Below are 10,370 nucleotides of genomic sequence, written 5' to 3' on the forward strand. Positions count from 1 at the left end.
CAATGATCAGCAATCTCCACGTAAAACTGATCGTGCAGACCAAACCGTAAGTCGTTGAGACTTGAAACTTGGAGGGATGGTAATACTTACACCGTCTACATCGTCACCAAGGCTCGCCCCAGTTGACCTAACGGGGGCGCTACACCGAACAAAATCGTACAAAACCGTTCATAACTCCTAAACCGTCAGTCGAAGGTTCAAGTATCTTATGTCGTTGGAATCCTTGGCTCACACCGGACAACACATTAGATTCGACTGGTAGCCTGGCAAAAGTTTCGGGTATTTAGCATTTTTTTCCCAAAAAATTATTTTGCAAACTAGTCCTAGGTTTTCACCAAGCCGCAATCTCCTGTCCTCTCTATTAAGACCAACACGGAAGTGACTTAAACTGCAGTTCATCGACTGGCCGCTAAAGACTGGCTGCAAAAGGGAGTCAATCCCATAGACTCCCCATGTTAAAATGCCAACTTTACAGCAGAAAAAAATATGTTAATAACTCATCCGTTTAAGTTATATTAAGCCTTAAAGTTCTGCATAATTAAGGATGTGGCCACTTGAGTGACAGAGGGATTTTCACTGCTGTCACCACTGTTGCGCTAGGCAGATGTGGTTTCAGCAACCAGCTCCACCAACGTCCCGCCTCTTTTCGATTATCCAAGATGGCGACGGCCCAATCCCGCCCACTATGAGCTTCTTCAGAAACCTACGGGTCACGTCACGGACAGTACATCCATATTTTTTACAGTCTATGGTTTTCACCCGATCAGAACTAAACCAGTGCAGGAAGATTCTCTGGAGAGTGAATATTAATAATTATATATAAAAAAAGAGACGCTAAAACGTTTGAAAGGGGCGGGGCCACTTTTACCAAAATGCCTATAACTCCCGAACGGAATGAGATATCTTTGTCGAACTCACAACATTTATGTAATCTGAGGTCACAGGGGAAAAAATCGTGGAGCTTGGGTACTTGATGGTGTTATAAGAGCAAAAAACAAAAAACAACAACAAAAAAAAAACATAAAAATGGATATTACTATGCAACCATTTGTCCTATCAACATGAAAATCACTCTGCACAGTCTTGGTCCAAAAGTGCCATAAGTGTCCGTAGAGACATATATATAAAAAAAGCATGGCTGCCATTGGCCAATGAAGTTTGAGCACCAATTAGACAAGGTTAACGGAGGCCAATTGGAACTAAACTTTGTGGGCCTGTTTGACACCCGGCCCCAAAGGTCTGTGAGAAATTTGAAAGAAGTCGGCCACTGGGGGCGATATAGCATTTTTCAGGGCCATAAATGATTGTACATTGCACGTTTTTTCGCACATACATGCGATATTCATAACATATGATAGAACTCCTCATTCCGGACAACTTTGCCTTTAGAATCACTGCTGTCAATCAAGTCTTTTGTTAAATGATTGAAAAAACAACACTGCAGTACAATTCTCTGGACTCTCTAGGTCAAAAATTATCACAAAAATGTTGAAATTCTCCCTTTGGGAAGCTATAACGGGGTCGTTTAGAAAAGGGGCCTGTCTAAATTTACCCAAAATCCTATAAAGCCTAAAGGAAACCTCAAAACGTCACAAAACCTGGTAGGTTATTCTAAACAAGCAAAGTTTAAAGGAGATTGGATGACAGGTGGCACTATAACAGTTAACAGGAATTTAAAACACTGTATTTCTATGGTGAATGACCTCAAATTGCAGAAGATGTTCAAACATTCACACATACAGTACATCTTTTTAGCGTACGATCGATCTCCTGATTCTGAACAACTTTGCCTCTAGGACCACCGCTGTCAATCAAATTGTTTATTAAATATTTTATATTATTTTAAAAACCTACTTTGCGAACTACTCCTAGGTTTTACACTCAAAAAAATGTACTATAATTTGTCCAAATTTACCCAAAATACTATAAAGCCTAAAGAAAAACTCTACACAAAACCTGGTGAGCACATGCTCTACATGATTCGAAACAAGCATGCAAAATTGTAAGTAGATCACTATAACAGTAATAAACTTTAAAAAACATCATATTTCTATGGTAAATTACCTGGATTTGCAGGAATTACAAGTTTGTAATTTTAATCATTGATTTAGGTGGTTACAGCCTTGCTAAATAATATGCAATGCCTTGTACCTTATGTGCTTAGATACCTTAAGCGCTTGAACTTCGGAAATCGCTGCTTGCAGCTATATTTATTATTATTATTAATTATTATTATTATTAATTATTATTATTATTATTATTATTATTATTATTATTATTATTATTATTATTATTATTATTATTTTGTCTGTTGGAGCTCAACTATTCCAACTCAGTCTACTATGCATTTTAGTTTCCTGGTAACTATTAAGTAGATAGTAGCCCTAGAGGTGAAGTTCGTAGCCATTTTATTATGAATAATTATTAAAAAAATATATATTTATAGTAGTTAAACAACTACACTTTAAAGAAACTTAAAACAGCTTTGAGAAATAAATGTTAAAAGAGTTCGGCATGCTCAGAGGCCCCTGTTAGTTTACTTGGAAACTAAATTATGAATGCACTCCAGAGACTAACTTGAACACGTGAGAAATAAGGATTATTTCAAGTCTAAAATATGTGAGCTCACAACAAACTGGAACATGTGATGAAGCCCAAAGATGTGCTACAATATTTCCATTCAGCAGTGACTCACATCCATACAAGCAGAATGGATACAGATAACGTCCAACTTGCTCACAAACAGACCATCACTTTATGACAAAATGCTATCGTTCTGAAGTCGTCCACCCGTAACGCTTTATATTTTCACATCTCATCAAGATCAGGATGTAGGGCTGAGTTGCTGTGATGTATGATACAGTAAAGTGCTGTGTTAGTGTGTGTGAGTGTAGTCTGCAGTAATCTGTGGTATTTGCATGCAGTCACAACATGTTTGTCCCTTCATCAACAAACAGCAGATCATTCAGCCGAATGACCGTCATAATTGGTTACAATGATCATCACAGCTAATGCCATCCTACCATCAAAACTAATAATCATCCTTCTTTCTTCACTCTCTCTCTTTACTTGACCATCTCAGTATCACCTAAACTAGAGTTCTGTCATGACAACTCTTAGAAGATTTTAGCACGGTAATGGATATGACAGTGTTAATGTATTTAGTCTTGGCGCTAAGCTGCTGCTGTTGGTTATTGGTGTTGTTGTAGATTATTGCTGCCACTGCTGCAAAGGAACAGGAACTACTGCCAATACATATGCTGATATGGTGCTGTAAGTATTTAAGACATACCGCTGCTGCACGAATAGCATATATAATAACCTGTAGCAGATCTATACAGGTGGAGCTGGGGAGGTGGAGATTTTCATGGAAAATGTGCTGCGAAATACTCTAGTGAATGCTAACCAGCCATTTAAATGTAAAGCAGCAAGCTTATTGGCTGCTAATGCAACATGAGCCAATCATCTTGTGCCAAGTAATTTAATCCTGTGTATATAAGTTTGCATTAAGGATCCATCAGCCTGCACCATCTTGAGTTTCATGACAGAACTTTTCACAAATTAGCTCCAGACGCAGAAACTGATCTGCACTAAAAGCACTTTCTATGAATAAACTGTATTTTAATTTGTCCACATTTCTACTTTACTGCTCTATTTTACATTTTGAAACGTGGCGGCACAAATATTGTTGGCTGTCTTTTTAAAGACAGTGCCATTTTAGTACTTTTTATATATTATTAAAGTGTTTATTCATATCTTTTAATGAGCTTAATTATTTTTTATTATTTAATATTTATTATTTAATCATTTTAAATTTTAGTTTTAATTTTAAAAGTTTTGTTCTATTTTTTATTAGTTTTTGTTTTGCTTGTGTATAGAGAGAAAGAGCTTAAATTTATTTAGCACTTCAAGATAAAATACTATAATTCCAGTTAGTTGCCAAAGCAAAACTTTTTTAAAAATGTTTTATTTATTTTCAAAAACTAATTTATTTTCATTTACATTTTTTTCCCCAATTATCAAAAAACATTTTTAATAGTTTTAGATTTAGTTAACAATAACAACATTGTTTGGTATGAATGCCCGTTTCTGCCACTGAAAATAAAAGTTATATAAAACAAAGTGTAAAAACTCGCAGTTCTGACTGTTTTTTTTTTTTTTTTTTTTTTTGAGAATTACATGATATAAACTCACAGTTGCAAGAAAAGTTAAAAAGAGTGATAAGAGAAATAAACAATTTTTATCTCACAATTCTGACTTTTTTCTTACAATTCTGACTTTTTTCAGAATTCTGTGATATAAACTGGCAATTGCGAGTTATAAAGTCAGAATTGCGAGATATAAACACAAAGTTATTTTTTTTTTCTCAGAATTGCGTGATATGAACTCACAACTGCAAGTTATGAAGTCAGAATTGCGAGATATAAACTTACAATTCTGACTTTTTTTCAGAGAATTACGTAATATAAACTCAGTTGCAAGAAAAGTTTATAAAGAGTTATAAGAGAAATATCTCGCAATTCTGACTTTTTTCCAGAATTGCATGATATAAACTTGCAATTGCAAGTTATAAAGCCAGAATTGTGAGATACAAACTCAAAATTCTTTTTTTCCCCTCAGAATTTCATGATATTAACTCGCAATTCTGACTTTTTTTCCCTCACAAATGCAAGTTTGTATCTCGCAATTCTGACATTTTTTCTCTGAATAGTGAGATATAAACCTGGAACTGCGAGTTATAAAGTCCAATTTTGAGGGGAAAAAAGATTGATATGTTCTCCAAATTGAGTTTATATCTTGTAATTCTGATTTAGCTCGCAATAACCAGGGGCGGACTGGCCATCGGGAGTTGTTTTGTTGTTTCTGTTGCCTGCCGAATGTACTAAAGTGATTATTTCCAAATTCGCCATTCAATAATAATACTCTAATAAATCGTAATCAGGTTTGTCTTGACTGACAACGCAATTCGCCACGCGCACGCTCCGCCCATCCGCGCGTCCGCCAAAAGAATGCAAGACTCGAGAATGGAGCGCCCAGGTGGAAGGGAGAGTCGAATCTGTCCTGTTCAGTACTTCATTTACAGGTCAGATACATCTGTAAATAGACTATTGTAGTTTTGTTTTCTTAGTTAACAAGTAGTCTTAATAACTGCTTGCAAATATTATCAATAGCAGCCAGTTTGCTGCAAAATTAACAAAATGGCATACTTTTGTAAAGAGTAGGAATTTAGCAGACAAATATTCACATTGTTTTATAACACGTTTAGAGGGAGCTAAGGCTAGCAACAATACAACCCTTACAAAAATTAACCATGTTTTCACTAAAAACCAAAAACCATTGTTACTATAGTTAAACTATGGTAACCACAAATTAAAAAAAGGTTTTCCTACACTTTATGGTATTTGTAGTAAAACTCTGGTTATACAAATTGTAATCAAAATGCCAAAAAAAAAAAAAAAAAAAAAAAAAAAAAACAGTTACTACTATACTTTCACCATAGGCCTAATTAAACCATGGTTAATTTTCCTAAGGACAAAACAAAACATGACCCATGATAATGCAAAAAAAAATTCAGTATTAGGATTTTACTAAAGATATATTCAAGATGTAGCTATTATTGTAGGCCAACAGTTTTGACATTTGGGCAAGATAAACTAATAGCACATGGTCCTAATGTTATACTTACATTTTTATAAAAAGGTAAATGGAAGTTCAAGAGATAATCTTTAATTATTTTGCGTGGCACCAGCCAATGGATTATACTTTTTATGTGATAATAATAATGGCTTTACAAAAAAAAAATAATATTGTTATATATTGTTATATAATATTGTTATATATAACTTTATTTTTCAGAATAATGACTTTATTTCTCAAAATTGTGAATTTATTTCTCAGACTTGTGAGTTTATGTCTTGCTATTCTGACTTTATAACTCACAATTGTGAGTTTATATTTCACAATTCTGAGTAAAAGGTTTTAATTGTGAGATAAAATCACAATTATTATTATTTTTATTTTTTTTATTCAATGTCGGAAATGGGCTTCCATAGTTTGGAGACTGTTTAGACTACATAGGATTTATTTTATTTATCTATTTTCTCTCTGTCACAAGATATCATGGCTGCCAACTTGATGATGAACAATAAATATTTATGACATGCACATGGCTTTTTTTTTATTTCATAGCCATACAACATAATGGCATCTGAAACAGTTATGATTCTATGGACCTTTGATGAGAAGAAAATCTTCATTAGATTGACCTGAGATTTCATTTGGGCATTTTCTAGTGCACTTAAAAGCTCTAAAATTTCAAAAAGCCACCATAAAAGTATCATAAAAGTCATTCATATAACTTGTGCACAAGCCAAACAGCGGCTTTGTGTAAGGAAAAGACTAAAACTAAAGTTATTCACTGAAAATCTGGACTCTAGTACATTTATCTTTATGGTGCTTTTGAGTGTCTTTTGAAGCTTGACGGCTCCAGTCCTCATTTACTTTCATTATAATGAATAGAAGTCAGGATAGTCTTCAAAAATCATCTTTTGTGTTGCACTGAAGAAAGTAAGTAATCTACGCAAGTCATATGGAACGACACAAGGGTGAGTAAATAATGACAAAATGTTTATATTTGGCTGAACTATTCCTTTAAACCATTCTTGCAGTCACTTTAAGCTACTGAGCAACTGACAGCAGTACTGAAGTGTCAGACAGAGACAGGATGGAGCTAATTATAGACTGGGTCTAAACCCAGTAAAGACAGACTTCTCTGTGATACGGACCTGCGAGGATTTAACAGCATGGCACAGTGCGAATGACAAAGACCCATCATGATTTACTCTGACACATACACACACACATACACACACACATGCACTTCTCTCTCCTTATTATCTTTTGGTGTTGTCTCCACGGTGACGAGAGATTATTCTCTCAGCGGATGAGTTTCACTTCTACACTTCGAATAGCTCAGCAGAGTCTCACGGTCAGCTCACTTTCATCTCAGCTCATCCGCACTCCGTTAGCAGGTCTACACGTGGTGCTAAAGAGGCTTTCTGCTCTATCCAGCACTTTCCTGAAGCTAGCAAACTAACTGACCCGTAGATGTTTTACGGCTTATGCTCCATAAGGTGTGCAGCTAAGAAAAGTAATAGATTTACATTCTGCTGAAGCCTAAATGGTCACTGAGTATTAAAAAAATTGTTACCTATACAGCAAATTTTTTTAATATAAAACCAGACTTAAGTAGCACTGGTATATTTGTAGAAATAGCCAACAATACATTGCATGGGTCAAAATTTTCGATTTTTTTATGTCAAAAATAATTAGCATGTTAAGTAAAGATCATGTTTCATGAAGATATTTTGTATATTTCCTGCCGTAAATATATCAAAACTTAATGTTTGATTAGTAATATGCATTGCTAAGAACTTCATTTGGACAAGTTTAAAGGCCATTTTCTCAATATTTAGATTGTTTGCACACTCAGATTCCAGATTTGTAAATAGTTGTATCTCTGCCAAATATTGTCCTATCCTAACAAATCTCAAAACTCATTTATTTAGCTTGATGTATAAATCTTTGTATAAATGTATAAAATGTATAAATTTAATAAAATTTACTTTTTTGACTGGTTTTGTGGTCCAGGGTCACATATTTAATACACACACATACATATTCAAAATATTATATATATACACACACACACACACACACACACACACACACACACACACACACACACACACACACACACACACACACACACACACACACACACACACACACCAATATTTCTATTATTTATGGACCAGTATTTTAATTTCAAATAATGCACACAAGTAGCATGCATTAGCCAATTAACAGGCTCAATATGGAACTATTTTGAATTAATGTAAAACTATATATATATATATATATATATATATATATATATATATACACACACACACACACACACACACACTCATAAAGTGTTATGAAGACTTTTTTGAAAATACACTATCGAAGTGCAAAAATTGAAGATACATATTGACACAATGAAAAGCAGTAAACAAATAAATATATACACTTATATGCACTTTCACATATTAGTTACATTTTTCTTGTTTAAAGAGGTTTATATTGGAACACAAGACAAAGAGGGTGATTAAGAAAATGTTTTTTTGCAGTGTATGGATTAATATGGATTTTTCACAACTAGACAATCTATATTTTACTCTACAAAGATTAAAGATACTGTATATTTCAGAAACTGTATAACAATAATAGACTACAAACGCAGTTATCAAGGGATGTGAGCGTCAATACCTGCATAAGAAACTGAGTAAATAGTATTGATTTCACACAAGCAAAATGCCTTTGAAAAAAGAAAAGGCCTGTGTTTTTGAAGAAAAACAAAGGATTACAATAGCAATCCTTTCTCTCTGTTGCATGGAAGTATGCAAGTGTGTGTGTTTATCTCAGCCAGTGTGTAGATGTTAGAAAGAGACAGATTGTGCATGTGTGTGTGTGTGTGTGTGTGTGTGTGTACAGCTCTCCTGCATCCTGTAGGGATAATCATCAGCTAGACAGCACTCTCCCGCTGCTCCTACACACACAACCAGGATGGAGCGGAACTAGACAGGAAGTTTGCATGTGTGTATGTATGTGTGTGTGTGTGTGTGTGTGTGTGTGTGTGAGAGAGAGAGATGGGGGTGCATATGAGTGTGGCTTTGTGTGTGACAATGCGAGATAAAGAAGGAGATTATGAGAGTCTGATAAAGACAGAATAAATGAGACTGTTCTTTTGTGTGGATAGGTGCAGGCTTTAAAAAGTCGTGGGGGTGGTAAAGGCGGCGAGGTCGTGGCTGAGATGATTGTTTCTGAGTCTATGTCACCAAATGGTGAAAAAATCCCCCACAAATTAGCGACCGCCTGCGGTGCAATACATAAAAATGCATCACATTTCATGTCACATATTGACCTTTTGTAAGCCAGTCGGAGCTGACAGATCAATCACTTAATCGTGTCTAAACTCAGGTCAGTCTCAGTGGAGAGGTAATGAACCATGGACCTTCTGAAAATGAACAGACTGCTCTTAAGATGGCAGGAGAGAGTGTTATATTTTTCAGCAGTGTGAATTCCTAATAGAAAATCATTGCTGTCGTACATAAAAGCATGCATTCGCTCGCACACTCACTCATGCACAGCAAAGAACACTTTGAACAACTGAGGGATTTGTTGATGAACAGTTTGGGATTTGCTTGCACTTCCTCTCCAATGCACAGATATATCCTAGTTCTGGATAAACAGGGACTTACATTAAAGACCAATCCAATATGAATATATTTTAAAGACAAGTCAGAATCAAAGCTTTATGGCTTTATTCATCGATATAAATTAAGTACTGAAATATTTACGATTAGGCCTAAATATAATTCAAGAACTGAAGACTCAAATCAGTTGACTGAAAATGTGAATACTGAAGTGGAAATGTGCCCTTTCCATGTCTATATGTACACACAACAGTTCTTTCTGTTCCTCGAATCTGATTGGCTGAGAGAAGTGTGATATTCTAGTGGTAGCAGAACTCCAACTGTTTCACCGTTTGTATCACTCCGCTTGAGGTATTTCTCAGACCGAATGTCATGGCAGACGCCCAAATATATTATAAGTTTAAAAATAATACTGTTTTTGTGTCACGGAATATAGTTTTAACAGTTTTTTAGGTGAGAATGCACTTGTTTATAGTTCATATATGCAGTTTGTTAATAAAGATAACGTCTTTTTGAAAATTTGCGTTGATGTTTTCGGACATGTAAGCTCCAGTTTATCAGCGGCCGTTCTGCACTCATGAACCCACCCGAGAGCGGGTTGTACTATTTTTACGTACCTTACTGCACGTTTTGCGGCAGTTTCAAAAAGAAATGTCCACTGAGTGGCGTTAAAACACAGGTTCAATACGTGAACCCTGGAACCCTTGATATAGGTACGTATTGCTGTGTTTTATTGCATTGCTTCAGGTTTGTATTGCGGCGGTTCAGAGTTCAAATATCTGGGGACTGTTGCTAAAAGTTCATGCTCTATTGTGTTGGAAATATGCCATACACCAAACCCAACCCTAAACCTACCCGATAGTGTTAACAAATGCAAAACCGATATAAAACGCATTTTTTGATGCCATTTGAATCTTCCTTGTGTGTAGATTTGAACTCTTCTGTCGAACCGTAGTTACACAGGATTCAAACCGGAGCTCTTCACCTCTCAAGTACATCTCCATACTGCATAAGCTACCGAACAAACTTATCGTCTATGAAATCCCATAGATATGAAGTTGGATATGTCATGCTAACATTCAAAAGCATCAGTTTTCAAATCTTTCGTGT

The sequence above is a fragment of the Garra rufa genome, chromosome 16 (genome assembly GCF_049309525.1).
Source record: "Garra rufa chromosome 16, GarRuf1.0, whole genome shotgun sequence".
NCBI classification, from domain to species: domain Eukaryota; kingdom Metazoa; phylum Chordata; class Actinopteri; order Cypriniformes; family Cyprinidae; genus Garra; species Garra rufa.